Raw genomic sequence first — 13,134 nt, 5'->3', positions numbered from 1 at the left:
AAAAGGGCCTGTTTGCGCTGTTTTGCCTGTTTGACCACCCAAATGGCCCCGTTGACCCTTAGCCCACACTAGGCCGCTTCCTAGCCTTCCAGGCACTCCCGAATTGATTTTTGGCTCACAGGACGTCCGGACCTCGAGCCCACCCCGGAATCGTGGGCTATAGCACACTGTTTTGGCTCAAAAATGCCCCGTTTGCGTCGTTTCGCCTGTTTGACCACCCAAATGGCCCCGTCGACCCACACTAAGCTGCTTCCAGCCTCCCAGGCACGCCCTGGTCAATTTTTCGGCGAACAGCAAGCCCGAACCTTGGGCCCACCCCCAGAATCGTGGGCTTGAAAACCCCCCGTTCGCGCCATTTCGCTCGTTTGATCACCCAAATCTCCCCGCCGACCCCAAAGACCCACACTAGGCCGCTCCCCAGTTTTTGTGGCACACCCCGATTGATTTTTATCCCACAGCACGCCCGGACCCCGGGCCCACCCTCAAAACCATAGGCTATAACACACCAATTTGGCTGGAAAATGCTTTGTTCGCGCCGTTTCACTCGTTTGACCACCTAAATGCCCCCGCTGACTCAAACTACCGACACTAGGCCGTTCCCCAGCCTCCTTGGCACACCCCCATCGATTTTTAGCCCACAACACGCCCGGACCCCGGGCCCACCTCCTGAACTGTATGATTTATTTTGAAAATACCCTATTCGCGCCTTTTCACTTGTTTGACTACCCAAATGGCCCTACCTACCCCATCGACCCATATTAGGCCGCTCTTCAGCCTCCCTGCCACGCCCGATTTCAACCCCATGCAAGGTCAGACCCCAAACCCACCCCCAGAACTGTGGCCTATAGAACACTAATTTGGCTCGAAAATGCCTCGTTCACGCTGTTTCGCCTGTTTGACCACCTAAATGGCCTCATTAACCCTAATAACCTACACTAGGACGCTCCCCAGCCTTCCTGACATGCCTGCTCGATTTTTGGTCTTCAAAACGTCTGACCCTAGGACTACCATTAGAATCGTGGGTTATAGCACACTGATATGGCTTGAAAATGCTTCGTTCGCGCCGTTTCACCCGTTTGACCACCCAAATGGCCCCGCCCACCCAAACGGACCACACTAAGCCGCTCCCCAGCCTCCCTGGCATGCCTCGATCAATTTTGGCCCACAACATGCCCGAACCCCTGAATCGTGGGTTATAGCACACCGATTTATTACGAAAATGCCTTGTTCGGCCATTTCCTCCGTTTGACCACCCAAATAGCCCCGCCCACCCAAATGGACCACACTAGGCTACTCCTCAACCTCCTTGGCACGCCCCAATCGATTTTCGACCCACAACACGCCTGAACCCTTAGCTCACCCCAGAGCCATGGGCTATAACACACAAATTTAGCTTGAAAACACCCCGTTCGCGCTGTTCCGCTCGTTTCACTACCCAAATGGCCCCATCCACCCAAACGAACCATACTAGGCCGCTCCCCAGCCTCTTTGACACGCCCCGATCGATTTTTGGCCTACAGCACGCTCGGACCCCGGGTCCACCCCCGGAACGTAGGCTATAGCAGACCGATTTGGCCCAAAACTACCCCATTCTCGCCATTTCGCCCGTTTGACCACCCAAATGACCCTGTTCACCCAAACAGACCTCAAATGCCCCAGTAGATTTTTGACCCAAATCAAGCCCGGGTCCAGGGCCCACCCCAAAAATCATGGGATATAACATATTGATTTGGCCCTAAAATACCCCATTTGCGCCGTTTCATCCGTTTGACCACCCAAATAGCCTCTTCCACCCAAACAGACCATACTATGTCGCTCCCTAGCCCCCCTTGCACGCCTCGATTGATTTTTGGCCCAAATGACGCCTGGACACCAGGACCACTCCAAAAATCGTGGGCTATAGCACACAAATTTGGCTCGCAAATGCCTCGTTTGTACCATTTCGCCTGTTTGACCACCCAAATGGCCCCGCCTACTCAAATGGACCATACTAGGCCTCTCCCCTGCTTACCTTACACTCTTCGTTTGATTTTAGGCTTAAATCATGCCCCAGCCCACCCAATAAATCATAGGCTATAGCATACCAATTTAGCAAAAAATGCCACATTCACGCCGTTTTGCCAGTTTTACCACCCAAATGGCCTCGCCCACCTAAACGGACTACACTAGGCTGCTTCAATGCTTCCCTGACATGCCTCGATCGATTTTCAGGCCAAATCAAGCCCGAGCTCAGGGCCCACACCAAAAACCGTGGGCTTTAGCAAACCAATTTAGCCCCAAAACACCCTATTTGTGCCGTTTCGCCCGTTTGACAAACCATATAACCTCGTCCACCCAAACAGACCAGACTGTGCCGCTCCCCAGCCTCCATTGCATGGCTCGATCAGTTTTCATCCCAAATCACACCTGGACACCAGGACCTCTCAGAAAATCATAGGGTAAAGCACACTGATTCAGCCCAAAAATGCTTCGTTCGTGCCGTTTTGCCTATTTTACTAGCCAAATGACCCCGCCACCCAAACGGACCACACTAGGACGCTCCCTAGCCTCCCTGGTATGTCCTGGTCAATTTTCAGGTAAACTCACGCCCAGGCCTCGGGCACACCGATTTGGCCTGAAAATGCCCCATTTGCGCCGTTTCACCTGTTTGACCACCCAAATGGCTCCGTCCACCCAAACGGACCCTACTAGGCCATTCCCCAGCCTCCTTGGCACACCCCGATCATTTTTTTGCCCAAATCATGCCTGGGCCCACCCCAAAATTCGTGGGCTATAGCATACTTATTTGGCTTGAAAATGCCCTATTTGTACCGTTTTGCTCGTTTGACCACACAAATGGCTCCGCCCACCTAAACGGACCACACTAGGCCGCTCCCCAACCTCCATTGTATGCCCTAGTCGATTTTTGGTCTAAATCACGCTCGATCCCCGAATGAATCCCCAAAACCGTGGGCTTTAGCACACCAATTTTGCCCCAAAATGCCTCGTTTACGCTGTTTCGCTCGTTTGACCACCTAAATGGCCTTGACCACCCAAACGGACCACACTAGGCCGTTCCCCAGCCTCCCCAGCGTGCTTTAGTCGATTTTCGACCCAAATTACGCGCGAGCCCTGGGACCACCCCAAAAACTGTGGGCTATAGCAGACCGAATTGGCTAAAAAATGCCCTGTTTGTGCCGTTTTACTTGTTTGACCACCCAAATATCCCCGCCCACCAAAACGGACCACACTAGGCCGTTCCCTAGCCTCCCTGACACGCCTCAGTAGATTTTTGACCCAAATCACGCTCGAGCCCTGGGACCACCCCTAAAACTACTGGCTATTGCACACCGATTTGGCCTGAAAATGCCCTGTTTACGCCATAGCCCGTTTGACCATCCAAATGGCCTCGCCCACCAAAATGGACCATACTAGGATGCTCTTAGCCTCTCTGGCATTCCCTGGTCAATTTTTGACCCAAATCACGCCCAAACCTGAGCCCACCCTGAAAACCCATGGGTTATAGCACACCAATTTGGCCCTAAAATGCCCCGTTCATGTTGTTTTGCTTGTTTAATCACCCAAATAGCCCCGCCCACCCAAACAGACCGCACTAGCTGCTCCCCAGTCTCCCTGGCATGCTCCGATCGATATTCAACCCAAATCACGCTCGGGCCCTGAGCCCACCCCAAAAACTATGGGCCATAGCACACCAATTTGGCCTGAAAATGCCACGTTCGTGTTGTTTTGCTTGTTTGACCTCCAAAATGGCCCCGCCCAACCAAACGGACCACACTAGGCTGCTTCCTAGCCTCCATGGCATGCCTCGATTCATTTTCAGCCCAAATCACGCTGGGCCTCTGGTCTCTCCCAAAAACTGTGGGCTATAGCACACCGATTTGGCTCGAAAATGCCCCGTTCGTGCCGTTTAGCCCGTTTGACCACCCAAATATCCCCGCCCACCCAAACGGACCATACTAGGCCATTCACCAACCTTCCTGGCATGCCTAAATTAATTTTTAGCCCAAACCACGCTCGGTCCCTGGGCCCACCCCATAAACTATGGGCTATTGCCTACCGATTTAGCATGAAAAAGCCTCATTTGCATCATTTTGCCCATTTGACCAACCAAATGGCCCCATCCACCAAAACGGACCACACTAGGTTTCCTGGCATGCCCTGGTCGATTTTCGACCAAAATCACGCCTGGGTCCTGGGCCTACCCAAAAATCCATGGGCTATATCATACCGATTTGAACCCGAAAATACCTCATTTAGGTCATTTTGCCCGTTTGACCACCCAAATAGCCCCACCAACCCAAGCGAACCACAATAGGCTGCTCCCCAGCCTCCTTGGCATGCTCCGATCAATTTTGACCTAAATCACGCTCGAGTCCCGAGCCTATCCTAAAAATTATATGCTATATCACCCTTATTTGCCCGAAAATGCCTCGTTCACATCGTTTCGCCCGTTTGACCTCCAAAATGGCCCCGCCCACCTAAACAGACCACACTAGGCCACTCCCCAGCCTTCGTGGTATGCCCTCATTGATTTTTGGCCTAAATCACGCTCGGGCCTCGGGCCCACCACAAAATCCATTGGCTATAGCACAATTATTTGGTCCAAACATGCACCATTTTACCCCTTTGACCAACCAAATAGCCCCGCCCACCCAAACGGATCCCACTAGGCCATTCCCCAGCCTCCCTGGCATGACCCATTCATTTTTTAGCCTAAACTATGCCCGGGCCCCGGGCCCACCACAAAATCCGTAGGTTATAGCACACTGATTTGGATAAAAAATGCCCCATTCCCGCTGTTTTGTTCATTTGACCACACAAATGGCCTCGCCCACCTAAACGGACCACACTAGGATGCTCCTTAGCCTCCCTGGCATGCCCTAGTCAATTTTAGGCCCAAATAACGCCCGGTACCCGAGCATATCTAAAAAATCATGGGTTATAGCACATCGATTTAGCCTGAAAATGCCTCTTTCACATTGTTTCGCTCGTTTGACCACCAAAATGGCCCCACCCACCCAAATGGACCATACTAGGCAGCTCCCCAGCCTCACTGGCACGCCCAGTCGATTTGGTCGAGCCCTGGGCCCACCCCAAAAGCCCATGGGCTATAGCACATCGATTTGGCCCCTAAATGCCCCCTTCACGTCATATTCACCATTTGACCACCCAAATAGCCCCGCCCACCCAAATGGATAACACTAGGCCGCTCCCCAGCCTCCCTGGCATGCTTCGATTAATTTTTGGCCTAAATCACGCCTGGGTCCCGAGCCCAACCCCAAAATTGTGGGCTATAGCACACCAATATGTCTTGAAAATGCCCCATTCACGTTGTTTCGCCCGTTTGACCTCTCAAATGGACCTTCTCATCTAAATAGATCACACTACGCCATTCCCCAGCCTCCTTTGCATACCTCAATTGATTTTTAGCAAAAATCACACCCGGGACCCGGGGCAACCCTAAAAAACCATAGGCTATAACACACTGATTTGGCCTAAAAGCGCTCCATTCGTGCCGTTTCGCCCGTTTGACCACCCAAATGGACCTACCCTCCCAAACAGGCCTTACTAAGCCATTTCCCAGCCTCCCTGGAATGCCCTGATCGTTTTTCGGCCTAAATCATACCCGAGCCCTTGGAACACCCCAAAATCTGTGGGCTAAGCACACTAATTTGTCTTTAAAATGCCCCGTTTGTGCCGTTTTGCTCGTTTGACCACACAAATGGCCTCGCCCACCTAAACAGACCACACTAAGCTGTTCTCCAATCTCCTTTGCATGACCCGGTCATTTTTCAATCTAAATCATGCTCGATCCCCGGGCCCACCCTGAAAATCATGGGTTATGGCATACTGATTTGGCTAAAAAATTCTCCGTTCTTGTTGTTTTGCTCATTTTACCACCCAATTGGTTCCGCCCACCTAAACGAACAATACTAGGCCGCTCCCCAGCCTCCCTGGCATGCCCCAGTAGTTTTTTAGCCCAAATCACACCCGAGCCCTGGGCTCACCCTAAAAACCGTGGGCTATAACATACCGCTTTAGCTCGAAAAAGCCCCTTATGCGCCGTTTTGCTTGTTTGACCACCCAAATGGACCCGCCCACCCAAACAAACCATACTAGGCCTCTCCCCTATCTCTCTTGCATGCCCCGATTGATTTTTGGCCCAAATCACACCCGGGTCTCGAGTCCACCCTAAAATCCGTGGGCTATATCACTCTAATTTGGCACGAAAATACCCTGTTCGCGCCATTTCTCCCATTTGAACACCCAAATAGCCCCTTCCACCCAAATGGACCACACTAGGCTGCTCCTCAGCCTCTTTTGCATGACTCGATTGAATTTTAGCCTAAATGATGCTCGTGCCCAAGGACCACACCAAAATCGTAGGCTATAGCACACGAATTGGCAGTAAAATGCCCTGTTCTTGTAGTTTCGCCCGTTTGACCACCTAAATAGCCTCACCCATACAAATGAACCACACTACGCCACTCCCCAACCTCTCTGGCATGCCTCAGTCGATTTTCATCCAGAATCACACCCGAGCCCCAAGACCACCCTAAAAATCGTGGCTATAGATCAACGATTTAGCCCAAAAATGCCCCGTTCACACTGTTTCGCTTGTTTGACCACCTAAATTTCCCCGACCACTTAAAAAGGACTATACTAGACTGCTCCCCACCCTTTCTTGAGTGCCTCGATTGATTTTTGGCCTAAATCATGCTTGGTACACGGGTCCAACCCTAAAATTGCAGGCTATAAAACACTGATTTAGCCCAAAAATGCCCCGTTCTTGCTGTTTCACCCATTTGACTACCTAAATGGATCCACACACCCAAATGAACAACACTAGGCTGGTATCCAGCCTCCCCGGTATTCCCCAGTAGATATTCAGCCCAAATCACGCCCGGGCCCAGGGCCTACCCTAAAAACCGTGGGCTATAGCACACCAATTTGGCCTAAAAATGCCCCGTTCGTGCCGTTTCGCACGTTTGACCACCTAATTGGCCCTACTCACCCAAACGGACCATACTAGGCTGCTTCTCAGCCTCCCTGGCATGTCCCAATCAACTTTAGGCCTAAATCACACTCGGGCCCCGAGCCCACCCCAAAACCGTGGGCTATAGCACCCCAATATTGCTCAAAATTACCCCGTTTATGCCGTTTTGCCCTCACCAAAATTGTCCTGCCCACCTAAACGGACTACAATAGGCCGCTCCCCAGCTTTCCTGGCATGCTTCGATCGATTTTAGACCCAAATCACGCTCGAGCTCACCCTAAAGATCATAGGCTATAACACACTGATTTAGCACGAATATGCGATATTCGCGCCGTTTCGCCCGTTTGACCACCCAAATGGCCTCGCCCACCCAAACAGACCATAACTAGGATGCTCCCATGCCTCCCTGGCATGCCCCAATCAATTTTCAGCCTAGATCAAACCCGAGCCAAGGGCCCACCCCAATAACCGTGGGCTATAGCACACCGATTTGGCCCCAAAGCATCCCATTGTGCGTTTCGCCCGTTTGACCACCCAAATAGCCTCGTCCACCCAAACAGACCACACTATGAAGCTCCCCAGCCTCCCTTGCATGCCTCGATCAATTTTTGGCCCAAATCACGTTCGTTCCCAATTTGGCATGCTAATTTGGCTCGAAAATGCCTCGTTCATGCCGTTTCGCCTATTTTACTAGCCAAATGATGCCGCCCACCCAAACAGACCATACTAGGCACTCCCCAGCCTCCCTAGCATGGCTCGATCGGTTTTTATCCTGAATCACGCCCAGACTTTAGACCTACCCCAAAAACCATGGGTTATAGCACACCGATTTGGACTGATAATGCCTCGTTCTCGCCCATACAAATGGACCCCACTAGGCCATTACCCAGCCTTCTTGGCATGCCCTAATTATTTTTGGATCAAATCATGCCCGACCCTCGGGCCCACCCCAAAATTCGTGGGCTATAATACACTGATTTAGTCCAAAAATGGCCCGTTCACACTGTTTCACTTGTTTGACCATACAAATATCCCAGCCCACCTAAACAGACCATACTAGATCGTATCACAGCCTTCCTGGAACATCGTAGTCCATTTTTGGCCTAAATCACGCTCGGTCCCTTGGTGCATCCCAAAAACCGTGGGCTATAGAACATCGATTTGGCCCAAAAATGCCTTCTTTAAGTAGTTTTGATTGTTTGACCACTAAAATGAACCCGCCCATCCAAACGTACCATACTAGGACGTTCCCCAGCCTTCCTAGCATGCCCCAGTTGATTTTCAGACCAAATAACTCCCGAACCCTGGTCCCACCCCAAAAACTTTGGGTTATAGGATACAGAATTGGCTCAAAAGTGCCCCGTTCGTGCTGTTTCACCCGTTTGACCACCTAAATGTCCCCGCGCACCCAAACGGACCACGCTAGGCCATTCCCCAGCCCCCTTGACATGAATCAGTCAATTATTTTTGCCTAAATCATGCTCGAACCCTTGGCCCACCCTAAAAACCATGGACTCTTGCACACCGATTTATCCTAAAAATGCCCCGTGTGTGCTGTTTTGCCTGTTTGACCAATAAAATAGCCCAACCCACTAAAACAGACCACACTAGGCCGCTCCCCAACCTCCCTGGCATGCTCTGAATGATTTTTGACCTAAATCACGCTCGATCCCTAGGCCCACCCCAAAAACCCATGGGCTATAGCACACCAATTTTGCCTGAAAATTCCCCGTTCACATCGTTTTACCCGTTTGACCACCCAAATAACCCCACCCATCCAGAAAGACCACACTAGGCCACCCTCAGCTTTCCTGGCATGCTCTGGTTGATTTTTTCCCCAAATCACGCTTGGGCCCCGAGCCCACCCCAAACACTGTGGGCTATAGAATACCAATTTGGCCCGAAAATGCACTATTTGCGTTGTTTCGCCCGTTTAACCTCCAAAATAGCCTCGCCCAACCAAACAGAACACACTAGGCCGCTTCCCAGCCTCCCTGACATGCCCCGATTGATTTTTGTCCCAAATCACACCCGGGCCCCGGGCCAACCCTAAAAATCATGGGCCATAGCACACCGGTTTGGCCTAAAAATGCCCCGTTCTTGCCATTTTTCTCGTTTGACCATCAAAATAGACTCCCCCACCCAAATGGACTACACTAGGCCGCTTCCCAGCCTCTTTGGCATGCCTCGGTCAATTTTTGGCCCAAATCACGCTTGAACCCTGGGCCCACCTAAAAACTATGGGCTATAGCACACCGATTTAGCCTGAAAATGCTCCGTTCACGCTGTTTTGCCCGTTTGAACTCCCAAATGGCCCTGCCAACCCATATGGGCCACACTAGGCTGCTCCTCAACTTTCCTATCATGCCGCGATTGAGTTTTAGCTCAAATCACGCCCAGGCCCTGGGTCTACCCCAAAAACCATAGGCTATAACACACTGAGTTGTCTCAAAAATGCCTCGTTCACGCCTTTTCATCGGTTTGTCCACCCAAATGACCCCGCCCACCCAAATAGACCACACTAGGCCGCTCTCTAGCCTCCCTGATATGCCTCAGTCAATTTTCGGCCTAAATTAAGCTGAGGACCTGGGCCCACCCCAAAAACCGTGGGCTATAGCATGCCGATTTGACTCGAAAATGCCCCGTTTGCACTGTTTTGCCCTTTTGACTATCCAAATGGCCTCTCCCACACAAACGGACCACACTAGGCCTCTCCCCAGCCTCCATGGCATGCCCCGATCAATTTTCAACAAAAATCACACTCGAACCCCGAGCCCACCCCAAAAATCATGGGTTATAGCACGATAATTTGGCCTGAAAATGCTCCATTCGAGTCGTTTCGCTCGTTTGACTACCCAAATTTCCCCGCATGCCTAAACGGACCACACTAGACCACTCCCAAGATTTCCTGGCATGCCTCAATCGATTTTTGGCCTAAATCATGCTTGGGCCTTGGACCCACCCCGAAAATTGTGGGCTATAGTACATCGATTTGGCCTAAAAATGCCGCATTCTTTCCTTTCGCCCATTTGACTACCCAAATAGCTCTGCCCACCTAAACAGATAACACTAGGCTTCTCCTCAGCCTGCCTGGCATGCCTTGGTAGATTTTCAGCCCAAATCACTCCCGAGCCCAGGGCCTACCCCAAAATTCCTATATTATAGCTTACTGGTTTGGCCTAAAAATGCCCCGTTTGCACTGTTTCACTCGTTTGACCACCCAATTGGCCCCACCCACCCAAACGGACTGCACTACGCCACTCCCCGATCTCCTTGGCATGCCTCAGTTGATTTTTTGCCCAAATCATGCTTGGGCCCACCCCAAAAACCATGGGCTATGGCATACCGAGGTTGCCCAAAATTGACCCATTCGCGCCATTTCGTCCCCATCTAAATTGCCCCGCCCATACAAATGGACCACACTAGGCCTCTCCCCAGCTTCCCCGATATGCTTTGGTCGATTTTAGGCCCAAATCACCCCCAGACCTACCCCAAAAACCGTAGGCTATAGCATACTGATTTAGAACGAAAATGCTCCATTCGTGTCGTTTTGCCCGTTTAACTATCCAAATGGCCTCGCCCACCCAAACGGACCATACTAGGCTGCTACCATGCCTCCCTGGCATGCCCCGATTGATTTTCAGCCCAAATCAAGTCTGGGCCAAGGGCCCACCGTAAAAACCGTGAGCTGTAGCACACCGATTTTATCCCAAAACACCTCATTTGCGCCATTTTGCCAGTTTGACTACCCAAATAGCCTTGTCCACCCAAACAAACCACTGTATGATGCGCTCCCCAGTCTCCCTTGTATGCCTCGATCGATTTTCAGCCTAAATCACGCCTGGACACCTTTCACACTCTAAAAACCGTGGGATATAGCACACTGATTTTGCTAAAAAATTTCCCGTTTGCACTATTTCTCTTGTTTGACCAGCCAAATGACCTCGCCCACCCAAACAGACCATACTAGGCCGCTCCCCAACCTCCCTGGCATGCCCTGGTCAATTTTCAGCCTAAATCATGCCCGAGCCCTTGGCTCACCCGAAAAAACGTGGGTAATAACACATCGATTTGTCCTGATAATGCTTCGTTCGCGCCGTTTCACCCATTTGACCACCCAAATGGCCACGTCTACTCAAACAAACCCTACTAGGATATCCCCAGCCTCCCGAGCATGCCCTGGTCATTTTCAGACCAAATAATACATGAGCCCCGAGCCCACCCCAAAATTTGTGGGTTATAGCACACTGATTTGGCCCAAAAATGTCCCATTTGTGCCGTTTCGCTCGTTTATCCACAGAAATAGCCCCGCTGAACGAACTACACTGGGCCACTCCCCAGCTTCCCTGGTATGCCATAGTTGATTTTAGGCCTAAATCACGCCCGATCCCAGGATGCATCCTGAAAACCGTGGGCTATAGCACACCGATTTGGCCCAAAAATACCTTGTTCGCGCTATTTCGCCCGTTTGACCACCAAAATGGTCCCACCCATCCAAACAGACTATATTAGCTGCTCCTCAGCCTCTCTGGAACGCCTGTGCCCTGAGTCTACCCTGAAAACTATGGGCTATAACACATAGAATTGGCTCAAAAATGCCCTGTCCACGCTATTTCACCCGTTTGGCCACCGAAATGATCCTGCCCACCCTAACGGACCACACTAGGTAGTCCCCAAGCTTCCCTAGCACTCCCTAGTCAATTTTTAGCCCAAATCGTGCTCGACCCTGGGCTAGCCCTAAAAACCATTGGCTATTGCATACCGATTTAGCTTGAAGATACCCCGTTTGTGCCATTTCGCCTGTTTGACCAACCAAATGGCCCTTCCCTCCAATTCGAACCACACTAGGCCACTCCCCTACCTCTCTGACATGCCCTGATCAATTTTTAACTAAAATCACTCTTGAGCCCTGGGCCCTCCTAAAAAATTGATTGTCTTTAGCACACAGATTTGGCCAAAAAATACCTGATTCATGTCGTTTTGCCAGTTAGGCCATCCAAATAGCCCCGCCCACCCAAACAGACCATAGTAGCCCACTCCATAGCCTCCCTAGCATGCTTCGATTGATTTTTAGCCCAAATCATGCCCGGGCCCCGATCCCACCCGTAAAACCGTGGGCTATAACACACTAATTTGGCCCGAAAATACACTGTTCACGTCGTTTCACCCATTTGACCTCTAAAATGTCCCCGCCTAACCAAACACACCATACTATACCACTACTCAACCTCCCTGGCATGCCCTGGTTGATTTTTAGCTAAAATCACGCTCGGCCCCCGGGCCAACCTTAAAAACTGTGGGCTAGCACACTGATTTAGCCCAAAAATGCTCTGTTTATGCCATTTCATCTATTTGACCACCCAAATAACCCCGCCCACCCAAACAGACCATACTAGAAGCTCTCCAGCGTCCCTAGCACGCCCCAGTCAATTTTCTTACCTAAATCATGCTCGAGACCTGGGTCCAACCCAAAAATCGTGGGCCATAACACACCGATTTGGCCTAAAAATGCCCCATTCGCGCCGTTTTGACCATTTGACCACCCAAATGGTCTCGTCCACCCAAATGGACCACACTAGGATTATCCCAGCTTCCGTGGCATGCCCTAGTCAATTTTTGACCCAAATCACGCTCGGGCCCTAGGCCCACCCAAAAACTGTGGGCTATAGTATACCGATTTGGCCTGAAAATGCCCCGTTCGCGCCGTTTTGCCCGTTTGACCTTCCAAATAGCCCCGCACACCCAAATGGACCATACTAGGCCGCTCTTCAGCCTTCCTGGAATACCCCAATCAATTTTAGGCCTAAATTATGCCCAGGCCTCGGGCTCACCCCAAAAGCCATGGGTTATAGCATACCGAATTGGCTAAAAAATGCCCCATTTGCGCCTTTTCACCTATTTGATCATTCAAATGGCCCCACCCACCCAAACGAACCACACTAGGCCACTCTTTATCTTCCCTGGAATGCCTCAGTTGATTTTTAGCCTAAATCAAGCCAGGCCCTGGGCCCATCCAAAAAACCATGGGCTATAACATACCGATTTGGCTCGAAATTGTCTTATTTGCACCGTTTTGCCTGTTTGAGCACCCAAATGGCCCTGCCTACCCAAACGTACCATACTAGGCCTCTTCCCAA

Source organism: Capsicum annuum, chromosome 4 (genome assembly GCF_002878395.1).
Source record: "Capsicum annuum cultivar UCD-10X-F1 chromosome 4, UCD10Xv1.1, whole genome shotgun sequence".
Taxonomy (NCBI): domain Eukaryota; kingdom Viridiplantae; phylum Streptophyta; class Magnoliopsida; order Solanales; family Solanaceae; genus Capsicum; species Capsicum annuum.
Note: the sequence above shows the minus strand (reverse complement) of the source record.